Source organism: Muscardinus avellanarius (genome assembly GCF_963383645.1).
Source record: "Muscardinus avellanarius genome assembly, chromosome: 12".
Classification (NCBI taxonomy): Eukaryota; Metazoa; Chordata; class Mammalia; order Rodentia; family Gliridae; genus Muscardinus; species Muscardinus avellanarius.
In genome coordinates this window covers 81945847-81958523 of record NC_137798.1, presented here as the reverse complement: position 1 = coordinate 81958523, position 12677 = coordinate 81945847, and positions in this window count along the sequence as shown.

Below are 12677 nucleotides of genomic sequence, written 5' to 3'. Positions count from 1 at the left end.
TGACTCCCATACTTAGCCTGCCGCCTCCCCTTAGTTCACTCTCAACACGGCAGCCGGAGTGAGGCATTAGCACCTATATAGTGGGCCGTGTCACTCAAGCTCAGAACGAAAGGCTGTCCTCGCCTGAGTACAAGCTAAGCCTCACTGATGGCCTACAAATCCCTACCCGCCCTTCTCCCATCTGTTTATTTATTTATTGGCCTCGCCCACTCCATTCCAGCCACACTGGCCTTCTTGCTCTGCCTCTGAACATGCCAAACACATCCCTGCCTTATGGCCGTGACACTGGGCCATTTCCTGGGCCTGGAACGCTTTGTCCAGTTTCATACTTCCTTCAAGTCTTTACTCAGATATTACCTTTCTTGACTTTACCATACCCTGCTTTATCCAAAGCACTCTGGGGTGGGGGTGTGTGTGTGTGTGTGTGTGTGTGTGTGTGTGTGTGTGTTCCTGAGGATTGACCCAGAGGCATTCTACCTCTCAGTTACACTCCAGCCCCTATTTTACTTTTTTCATTTGGAAACAGTCTCACTAAGTTGCCACGGCTGATCTTGAACCTGAGATCCTCCCATCTCAACCTTCTAAGTACTGAGATTACAGATGTGCACCACCATGTTCAGCTCTCTATAGCATTTAGACAACACTCTACATAAGTTATGTAAATAAGGAAATAAAACTTTTAAAGAAAATGTAATTTGCGGCTGGGTATGGTGGCGCACACTTGCAATCCCAGCATTTGGGAGGCTGAGACAGGAGGATCACGGTTTGCGGATAGCCTCAGCTGCTTAGTGAGGCCCTTTGCAATTCAGTGAGACTCTGTTTCAAAATAGAGAATAAAAAATAGTGCTAGGGGTATAGCTCGGAGGTAGAATGCCCCTGGGTTCCATCCTCAGTACAGAAAAAAAAAAATATATATATATATATATATACATACATACATACATATATATATATACACACACACACATATATATACATATACATACGTGTGTGTGTGTGTGTGTGTGTGTGTGTGTATAATTTGTGACCAGCCTCAGCTACTTAGGCCCTCTGCAACTCAGTAAGGCCCTGTTTCAAAGAATAAGTACTTGGGAGGCTGAGACAGAAGGATCGCACAGGTTCAAAGCCAGCCTCAGCTAGTGAGGCTCTCAGCAAATTAATGAGACCCTGTTTCCAAATAAAATATAAAATAGGTCTGGGAGTGTAGAAGGTCCCTGGATTTCATCACCAGCACCACAAAAAAAAAAAAAAAAAAAAAGAAAGAATAAAAAATGGGGCTGGGGTGGAGCTTGGAGGTAGAAGGCACCTGGGTTTAATTCCCAATTAAAATGTAATAAACAGTTATTGTTTTCCTCTACTAGACTGTAAGTGCCACGAGGCAGAGGCATGCCCCAGAGTGCCTGGCATGTGGTTGTTCAATATCAATTTGTCAAATGAACTGATGCCCAGGGTTGGTGTAGATGTGCGACTATACAGTGCTGTGGGAATGCAAACTGGTAAAGCTCTCTGGAGGCTAATTATCGGTGTTTACATAAATTTCAATCCAGCAATTCCACTTTAGGTCTTGTTCCTATGGAAACACCTATACATGGATACGAAATGTGTATAAAAATCTTCCTAACAGTGAAAAACTGGAAACAGCCCAAATATTCATGCACACTAAGGAACAATACAACACATCCCTTTACAAAAATGTACCTACATAAAAGCATTCCAAAGATATATTAATGAGTGGAAAACATTGCAAAATAATATATGCCATGTAAAAGTTATTTAAAATAACATACAGGTAGTCGGGCATGGTGGTGTACACTGTAACCCCAGGACTTGGGAGGCTGAGACAAGAGGATTACAGGTTCAAGGCCAGCCTCTTAAGTGAGGCCCTCTGCAACTTAGACCTTGTTTCAAAGTAAACAATAAAATATACGGCTAGGGGTGTAGCTCAGAAGTAGAACGAATACCCCTAGATTCAATCCCCAGTACCACACACACACACACACACACACACACACATACACACACACACACAAAGAAAAACTAATATATAAACTGGGCCTATAGTGGCCCAGTACTTGGGAGTCTGAGACAGAAGTATCAGAGGTTCAAGTCCAACCTCAGCAACTTAAGACCCTAAGCAACTTAGGAAGACCCTGTTTCAAAGTAAAAAGGAATAGGGATATAGCATGGATGCCCCTGGGTTCAATCCCCAGTACCAAAAAAAAAAAAGGCAAAGACCATGTTGTGTATGTGCATGTGTTTGTAAGTGCACAGAGGGGAGAGATCCACCCAAGTGCAGTAGGGAGGGAGAGAGGTTGGGAGCTGGTAGGAGGTACTTCCTAGTCCATACACTTTTGTGTTGTCAGATTTTTTATGAAAATATGTTCACATGTTATTTATATAAAATTTTAAATTATGCATAGCAAGCCGTACAAAGAATTATTCAGTGATAGGAAAAAAGAGGAAATTCATCTTTTTCCAAAGTGGATATCCTATGTTATAAATAAGATCTGGAGCTGGGCGTGGTGTTGCACACCTGTAATCCTAATATTTGGGAGGCTAAGACAGGAGAATCACAGATTCAAGGCCAGCCTCAGCATCTTAATGAGACCTTGTTTCAAAACAAAAAATAAAACAGGGCTGGGGGTGTAGCTCAGAAGCAGGACACCCCTGAGTTTAGTCTCCAGTAACACACACACACACATCTGGCACTGGGTCAAGTGATACAAAAAACAGGGGATTTGTACTCCTACCACCCAGGCTCTGGTTCTGGTGTCTGAGCAGGCTGGCTGGAGAGTGCAGGATCCCACCTTTTCACGCAGGAGAGCTGACTTCCTGTTTTGGTACATCCTAAAGTTGGATACTTTGCTTGTCTGCAAACCTTGATGTCCCTCCCCTATTAAAATGCTAATCCTGGGCTTTGGTTGCTAAGACAATCAAAACTGAGGTTGAGCCAACCTGTGAGGGCCTCAGTCCTCCCCTGAAACTGATCACCATATCTAGGGACAAGGCTGAGCCGGGCGTGGGCGCGCTTGTCATCCCAGTACTTGGGAGGCAGAGACAGGAGGATCACAGATCACGGACAGCCTCAGCTACTTAGCGAGGCCCCTTGCAACTCAGTGAAACTGTTTCAAAATAAAGAATAAAAAATAGGGCTGGGGGTGTCTCTCGGAGGTAGAATGCCTCTGGGTTTCATCCCCAGTACTGCAAAGAGAGGGAGAGGGAGAGAGAGAGAAAGAGGGAGGGAGGAAGAGGGGGGGGAGGAAAAAGAAAAAGAAAGAATAAAAAATAGGGTTGGGGGTGTCGCTTGGAGGTAGACTGGCCCTGGGTTCTGCCCCTGGTACCACAATAAGTAAGTAAGTAAGTAGACAGGAACATGGCCGGTTGGAGAACACTGAAGTCCTCAGAGCCCTGGGGGTGATTATTTCTGTTGGTTCAGAGATGGTAGCAAAGGGAGGAGAGGTAGAGCCCCAGTGTTGGGCTCACTGGGAGGTGTTTGTGCCCAGATACATTTCCTGGCTACAATGTGTGTCCCATTTTTGTTAGGTAGGAAGTGTCCTGTCCCCTAAAGTGAGATTAAGCCTCAAGTGTACCCCCAGGGTGCTGCCCTGACTCACCTATCGCACCCCTCTGAGGGCCACTGGATACTGGACCTACAGGCCTTGCCGCTTGGTTTTTAAGAGAGGCTTAGCAGAAAGGCTCCAGTCTCAACCACAGGAGAAGAACAAACTCTCCGTCCTGCATTTCTGGCTATGGACAATTTTTCTCTGTCTCCGAAGACAGTCATGTTATGTCTGCGTCATTAACCAACTGTCCATGCCTCTGAGGGGGTCACATGGGGCGATAAACATCGGCGGAGCTGTCAGCCAGGCATCAAGCCCTGGTTATTGTTTGCATCTGGCAGCTATGGAGCCTGGGCCAATCAGTCACTGTATCAGGGGACGGTGACAGGAACTGTTCTGCCCCAGGCCCCGCCGTGAGCGGAGCAAACACCTACATAACCAGAAAGCGGGCTGCGATGCTCCAGCGCCATCGAAGGGCCTTTAACCCGGAGTTGGGAGGGCTTCTTGTAGGAAGTGACGTACCAGCTGAGAGAATGTGCTGGAGCTAGCTTCACTACCCTGCCATTTGGCTAAAAGCCATTGTTATCTCAGTTGTCTCATTCCTCTTGCAGGAATAGAAGCTTCTGGAAACTTCTGTGCGCATCCTTAACCTTAGGTTATGATTACGTATAGCCACGTTGAATCACCTGTTCATACCCCACAGCGCTATCTGCTCTTTTGTCTTTTATTCACTCCGTTATCTGTATCCTCCAAAGAATAAACTCTCTACTGGCGGCCCTTCTCTCTTGTTCAGGGCTATTTTCTTGACACCTCGAATAAATACCGCTTAGTATAGAGTAGCTGCTCAAGAAAATATTGTTCCGTGAAGTAAATTTCTGTAGTCCTACTCTACATGAGACGCTATCCACAAAAGACTTTGTAAATAACTGGCTGTGAAGGGCGACGGCTTTGTTTTGCATTGGCAAGTATCCAAGCAGCATCTTTTGGGGGGATTCACCGCTTCTCCCGCGTGGAAATGTGGCTAGACAACACGCTCCTAGCATCACCAGGCAAACTATGCAGGTACTCCCCGGGCCTTACTCAGGGGAGCATTCCACAGCAAGACGTAAACCTCTTAAACCACACACACACACACACACACACACACACACACACACACACACAGAGTCAAGGACGAAGTCCAACCAAGCCTCCCTGGACTCATTCAGGAAAGACAGAACCGCAGCAGCTGCCGCGTCCCCCTTCCTCCCTCCCTCTGCGGCCCTTGTGCCCTCCTGCTCCTTCTCTTCACCTACACAGGGCTGCCCCCAACAGCCCCTTTCAGGCCCTGGCTCTCCAGGTCAGTTGCAAACAGATAACCCAAAAGCCGAGCGTGGTGGCACACGCTTGTAATCCCAGCATTCGGGAGGCTGAGACCGGAGGATCGCAGTTCGCGGACAGCCTCAGCTACTTAGTGAGGCCTTCTGCAACTATGTGAGACCCTGTTTCAAAATCAAGAATAAAAATAGAGCAGGGGATATAGCTTGGAAGTCAAATGCCCCTGGGTTCCATCCCCAGACCTAAAAATAAATAAATAAATAAATAAAAATAAAAATAGGTAACCCAAGCCTTTAGGAGTTTACTGCTAAAGGACAATCAGCTTGACATTCTCTGGGTCAGTTTTCTACCCCTAGACCAGTCACCTATGCACTGATGACACACAGGACTTAACTCTTCCAAACCAAAGGAAGGACAATGGATGGGCAGGAAGGAAGCGGCTGGGAGAGGAAATGATGGACATCTCTATTGACAGCCATTGTACACATTTTCCTTCTAAAATGAAGTGCTCGAGGATATTAACCCCAGATCACCGGACCAGGAGCTGATGGCTGTGGAGCCTGTCCAGCCCGTGTACCAAAGGCTACTCCCAGACCGACCCCCAGACCAGAGCCGCCAGAGCCCCAGCGTCGTTTACCCCGCTTATCACCTCTTGGGCTTTGTTGGAAGGCTGGAGATGAGGGTGAGGCATCTGGTGCCCCCACAGTCCCATTGCTTTGGAGACCAGAGGCAACTGAGGTGCTTTCAGCCAGAAAAATATAATTTAAGGGCTTGGCATCTGGCTGGGAGCAGGGAGCTGCGTTGCCATGGAAACGCCTCGCTTCATTTAGCAGCAGCACATCCCTGAGTTTGGTCACATCCACACTCGGGCACATACAGCACCCTGTCAGCAGCGCCCACAATGCCTGCGCATGCACCTCTGGCAGCAGTCCCCGGCGCCCTCCTCCCCACCACAGACACCCACACTCCCTCCAGCTCTCTCCCTGCGTCATTGTGGCCAGTCACAGACTCCACAAACCCCCAGATAGCACAGAGCAGTCCAGAGAATTCAGAGTGCTACCTGCATGCAAACCCTCGCTCCCAGGCCCAAGCCACATGGAAGAAAGGCAACCGGGCCCAGGCGCTCTTCCAGCACCCCTAACATGCAGCTGTATCTGCAGCTCACTTCCCAAATCGCCTTTGTCATCTCCAACTTTGATGATGCTGATGGGGATGGGATGGTAAAGTGACAGAGGAGTGAGGGTAGCCCTGGTACCTGAAAGCTCTGTTTTCTTGAGAGGATGGGTTAGCCGCTAGGGGTACGTGCAAAGGGCCAAGGTTCTGCAGTAATTACCCTGAGGCCCCAAAGCTCGCCCTTAACCCAGGCCATGGTAGACAGGTGACTTAGAATAGGAGACTTGAAGGTCCAAAGATATTCATTGTAATGCCATTGATAGAAGTAAAAAAAAAAAGGGGGGGGGAATTCCCTAAATGCCCATCAAGTATAGGGAAATAAATTGTGCAGCTATATACTGCTGCAACCCAAAATACCTAACGACAACAACTCAGAAGAAGAACAATTTATTTGTTTACAGTTCTGGAGGTTTTAGAGGTTTTAAACCACATTAAGCTGGGTCACATCTGTAGAGATACATATATTCTATAATCCCCATGGCTACACCCTAAGTGAACTACCTCCTCCAGCCATACCTCACCTGCCTACCCAATAATTCATTAACCCATCAAAGAATTTATCCACTACTAAGATTAGAACACTTATGGTTCAAATATATCACCTCTGAAGCCGGGCATGGTGGCACACACTTGTAAGCCCAGTACTTGGGAGGCTGAGACAGAAGGATCCTAGGTTCACGGACAGCCTCAGCTACTTAGTGAGGCCCTTCGCAACTCAGTGAGACCCTGTTTCAAAATAAAGAATAAAAAATTAGGGCTGGGGGTGTAGCTCAGAGGTACCCCTGGGTTCCATCCCCAGTACAGCCAAAAAATAAATAAATAATATGAATGGTGACAGAAGTATTAACTATTGCGATTGGACTGCGTAACAAACCATCCTAAAACTTAGCGGCTTAAAGCAACAATCACCTGTGACTGTTCCGCATCTGTGGGTAGCTCCTCTGCCAGGTTCCCCAGAACTCACCAACACAGCTGCGGTCCGTGGTGTTGGTCATCAGGAAGGCTGCCTCTGTCCCCACATAGCCTCTCATGGTCCAGAGGGCACACTGGCTCCTCCAGTGTCTCAGACAGCAGTCCATAAGCACAGACTCAGAAGCAGCAAGATGTCTGCAGCCCAAGACTCTGGAACTCAACACCCAATCAAAACCTTATTTTAGATGGGCGTGGTGGCACACACTTGTAATCCCAGCATTTGGGAGGCTGAGACAGGAGGATCACGGTTCACGGACAGCCTCAGCTACTTAGTGAGGCCCTTTGCAACTCAGTGAGACCCTGTTTCAGAATAAAAAATAAGCCAGGTGTGGTGGCGCATGCTTGTAATCCCCACACTTGGGAGGTGGAGACAGGAGAATTGGGCAGATTCGAAGCCAGCCTTGAAAAATATAAAAACAGGTCTGGAAGTATAGCCCGGAGGTAGTAGGGTTTCCAGGAACCCCAGTACCACCAAAAATAAATTAAATAAATAAATAAATAAATAAATAAATAAATACCAGGCGTGGTGGCACACGCTTGTAATCCCTGCGCTTGGGAGGCGGAGACAGGAAGATTGCACAGATTTGAAGCCAGCCGCGCTGGCTTAAGAGACCCTGTTTCAAAAAAAAAAAAGTATAAAATAGGTCTGGGAGTGTATCCCGGAGGTAGAAGGGCTTCCAGGAACCCCAGTACCACCAAAAAAAAAAAAAAAAAATAGGGATGGGAGTGTAGCTTGGAGGTAGAATTCCCCTGGGTTAAATCCCCAGTACCTAAAAAAAAAAAATGTCTGTGGGTTTAATTCCCGGTACTAAAAAATTAAATAAGTAAAAAAGATCTAAACTATAGCATCACTCCGGATGTTTCCTTCCTTTGAAGGGAAGATGAGCAGAACTTCCAAAACTCTCTCCATCTTATTGCATCTTCTCCTACTCATGACTGCTGGGGAGGCGCAGGGACTTATGCAGTCTTGATTTGGGGAAGAATAGCCGGATATCCTTGGCTCAGGTCCACACCTCATCTCTCCTGGGTGAGCCCACCTGCTGAGCCCCGTCCCTCTCTTCATGCCTTTGCAATGCATGAAGCTCCTTGGGACGGTGTGGGTAAGTCAGCCTAAATTTCAGGGTTCAGTATTAACAAGTTCAATTGGCTTAATACCTGAGACCACGCCCTTATTGCTAATAAAAGCGGTATTTCACCTTCCTGTGTTTGTTTTTTGTTATTTTTCTTGACTGCGAAACCCAAGGAAGAAATAAAAGTGCTCTTTTTTTCTTGGGAGCCCTCTTGAAGCCTCTACAGTTATTTATAGCTGCATGGCAAATTACCCCCAAACCTAGTGACTTGAAATGATAAATATTTATGATCTCGCAGTCTCTCCGGGAACAGCTCAGCTGGGTGGTTTAGCAGGTTCAGAGCCTCCCCTGGGCTCGCTGTCACCCGGAGCTTGGCGGGGATGGAGCACCAGCTCTCGGGGAGGCCTCCTTCCACGCGTGGCCTCTACGCGAGGCTGCCTAAGTGTCCTCTGCCTCGGGGCATCTTCCTTGAGCCATGATCAGAGTGGTCAGCAGGAGGGGGTCGCAGCACCTTGTATGACCTGGTTCCTAAAGTTGCACGGCATCACTTATGTTTTATCTATTTATTTATTTACTTATTTATAGTCATTTTGATACTGGGAACTGAACCCAGGGGCATTCTACCTCTGAGCTATATCCCCAGCTCTATTTATTATTTATTTATTTGTTTGTTTGTTTGTTTATTGTGGTACTGGGCCTGGAACCCAGGGACATTGTACCTTCTAGCTATACCCCCAGCCCTATTTTTCAGACTGTGTGTGTGTGTGTGTGTGTGTGGTACTGGGGGTGGAACCCAGGGGCTTTTCTACCTCACCTATTTCATGTTTTATTTGAAAACAGGGTCTCACTAAGGTGCTGAGAGCCTCACTAAGTAGCTGAGGCTGGCTTTGAACCTTTGCAATCCTCCTGGCTCAGCCTCCCAAGTGCTGGGATTACAAGCGTGCTCTACCACGCCCGGCAGACTTTTTTATTTTTGAAACAGGGTCTCACTGAGTTGTGAAGGGCCTCACTAAGTAGCTAAGGCTGTCCACAAACCGTGATCCTCTGGTCTCAGCCTCTTGAATGCTGGGATTACAAGTATGCGCCACCATCGCCAGCACCCTAGCCCTATTTTATTTTTATTTTGAAACAAGGTCTCACTAGGTTGAAGAATCTCACTACTTGCTGAGGCTGTCTTCAAACCTGTGATACCTATTGTCTGAGCTTCCCAAGCACTGAGGTTACAAGCATGCACCACCACACCTGCTTTGTTTTTTTTACCTCCTCCTCCTCCTCCTCCTCCTCCTCCTCCTCCTCCTCCTCCTCCTCCTCCTCTTCTTCTTCTTCTTCTTCTTCTTCTTCTTCTTCTTCTTCTTCTTCTTCTTCTTCCTCTTCCTCCTCCTCCTTTTTTTTTTTTTGCAGTATTCTACCTCAGAGGTAGAATTCTACCTCCGAGCTACACCCCCAGGCCTATTTTATATTCTTCCTTTATTTTTTGTTTGTTTGTTTGGTTGGTTTTTTTGTGTTTTTGCAAGTCTGGGGATGGAACCCAGGGGCATTTAACTTCTGAACTACAACCCCTGCCCTTTTTTTTTATTCTTTATTTTGAAACAAGGTCTCACTGAGTTGCAGAGGGCCTCACTAAGTAGCTGAGGCTGTCTGGGAACCTTGATCCTCTAGTCTCAGCCTCCCAAATGCTGGGATTACACTTTGTTTCTTAAAAGCCGGACACCAAACCCAATCCAAAAGGAGAATTAGGCTCCACCTCATTGTGTATTATGTGTGTGTGTGTGTGTGTGTGTGTGTTACTGGGGATTGAATCCAGGAGCATTCTAGCTCCGAGCTACACCTCCAGCCCTTTTTATTTTTTGTTTTGGAAACAGGGTCTCACTGGGTTGCTGAGAGTCTTGCTACATTGCTGAGGCTGGCTTCGAACCTGTGATCTTCCTGTCTCAGCCTTCCAAGTACTGGGATTACCGGTGTGCACCACCACATCCAGCAGGCTCTATCTCTTCAGGAGAATGTCAGGGAACTTGTGGATCTTAAGACCGCAGAACCCTCAATAAAGGAAAAGTGGCTCCGATTTCTTTGTTGCTGTTTTGTCATTCTGAGGATTAAACCCTCCAGCCCTATTTTATTTTTTATTTGGAAGCAGGGTCTTCTCTACTTGCTGAAAGTCTCAACAAGTTGCTGAGGCTGGCTTCAAACCTGCAATCCTCCTGTCTCGGCCTCCCTAGTACTAGGATTGATTGCAGGCCTTCACCACCACACCCAGAGAAGAGTTAGAGCAAGAGAAGTCATTCATTTGATCAGCTCAATGATAACTCACCAACGCTAGGCTTTGTGCTGGACCTCACGTATAAAGGCAGAAAAGCCGGACTGCGGCCGGGCGTGGTGGCGCACTCTTGTAATCCCAGCGCTTGGGAGGTTGAGACAAAAGGATCACACAGGTTCAAAGCCAGCCTCAGCTACTTAGTGAGACCCTGTTTCCATATAAAAAATATAAAATAAATCTGGGAATATAACCCAGAGGTAGAAAGCCCCTGCGTTCCACCCCCAGTACCACAAAAAAAAGAAAAAAGTAAAACTGGGCTGGGGGTGTGGCTCTGTCAAAGCTTGTGTTAGGCCCTAGGTAGGAAGGGAGGAAGAGAGGGAGAGAGGGAAGGATGGAGGGTGGGGGGAAGGAAGGACAGACTATAAGATCCTTTTGCTCAGAAGCTGAGTGAATGAGGACATGTCCTTGGGTCCTCCCTTTGGGGGATGCCCCCTCCTCTAGCCACACACCCCCACAGGCTTCAGGGAAGTATTTCCCCAATGCCTTTGATCCCCTCTCAGCCTGTGCTCTGAGCACCCAGAGGCCTGGGCTGTGCAGGTGCCTTCCTCCCTCAGGTTCACCTTCCTGCAGGCCTGTGCGCCCCTGGGTCCTGAGTGGCTCATTATGAGGTATGGACAGAGCTTAGCCGTGCAGGCTGGGCTGTGGGGAATCCACACGCTTGGTATGACACATAGACAGGGACACAAAAGAAGGCTTAGCTGGGAAAGGGGCGCTGCACTGAGGTCCAGGTTTCTACAGCACATCAGGGAATGTTCCTTTTCCTCCGGCCCTTAACTATAATCTAGCAAGTCCTCCTCAGCCTGCTGTGAGGGGCTGGCGTGCAGGCGTGGGGATTTGGCTGCGGGCTCTGTACCCCCTCCACCACCCAGGGCCTGCAGCAGCTCAGCAGGCAGGTGTGGCAGCACTTCTGAGCCCAGGCCTCCCTCTAGTGGCCGGCGGTGGAACGGCAGCCAGAGGTTCCTTGCTGCTCTCCAGAATGACACCTCTTCCAGAACCTGCTTCCCAAAACACATTTCTAACCTGCTGTGCTCCACTTGGAAGCATCAAAAACAAAGAGCAAGGGCTGGGGAAGCAGCCCAGTGGTAGGGCACTTTCCTGGCGTGTAGGAGACCCTGAGTTCAATCCCCAGCACCGCAAAACAAAATCAGAAAGAGCACCTGAGCCAGTTTGTAATCCCAGTACTTGGGTTGGGAGGCTGAGACAGGAAAATCTCAGGTTCCCGGCCAGTCTCAATTATATAGTGAGGCCCTTTGCAACTTAGTGAGACCCTGTTTCAAAATAAAGAATAAAGCCAGGCGTATTGGCTCACGCTTGTAATCCCAGTACTAGGAGGCTGAGACAGAAGGATCACGCAGGTTTGAAGCCAGCCTCAGCTACTTTATGAGGCTCTCCACAATTTAGTGAGACCCTGTTTCCAAATAAAATATAAAAATATGCCTGGGAGTATAGCCCAGAGGTATAAAGCCCCTGGGTCCCATCTCCAGTACCACAAAAATAAACAAAATAAAGAATAAAATAGAGCTGGAGGTATAGCTTGGAGGTAGAATGCCCCTGGGTTCCATTCCTAGTACTGAAATAAATAAATAAATAAATAAATAAATAAATAAATAAATAAATAGGCAGCTGAAGGTGGCGGCACACGCCTATAATCGCAGTATTGAGAGGCTGAGACTGGAGAGGATTGCAGGTTCGAGTACAGCATCAGCAAGTAGTGAAATTCATCAACTTAGTGAGGCTCTGTTTCAAAACACAAAATTAAAAATAGGCTGGGGTATAACCCAGAGGTAAAGTGCCCCTGGGTTCCATCCCCAATACCACTGGTGTTCCATCCCCAGTACCACCAAATTATATATATACATATATATATATAATTTATATATAATGATAATACATATAATGATAATGCTATCTCAAAACCTCAAGCTCTCCCCTTCCCCATGAGCCTTCAAGGAAAAGGGAAAGGCCACGCCCATTGCCTTGACTACAGCATAGCCGGTGCCATGGGGAACACTTAGGTGTATCACAGGTCATGCACAAGGCCCCGGCCCCTCAAATTATTTGTTTATATATCTTTTTTTTTTTTTTTTTTTTGGTAGTACTGGAGATTGAACCCAGGGACATTCTATCTTTGAGTGTGCGTGTGTTACTAGCAATTGACCCAGAGACGTCTCTGAGCTACACTCCCAACCCTGCTTTTCATTTTTTTTCCTGCTTGTTCAATACGTTTATTGTCTTAATCTGAAAAATCTTCATAGAAAATTTTTGTTTGGT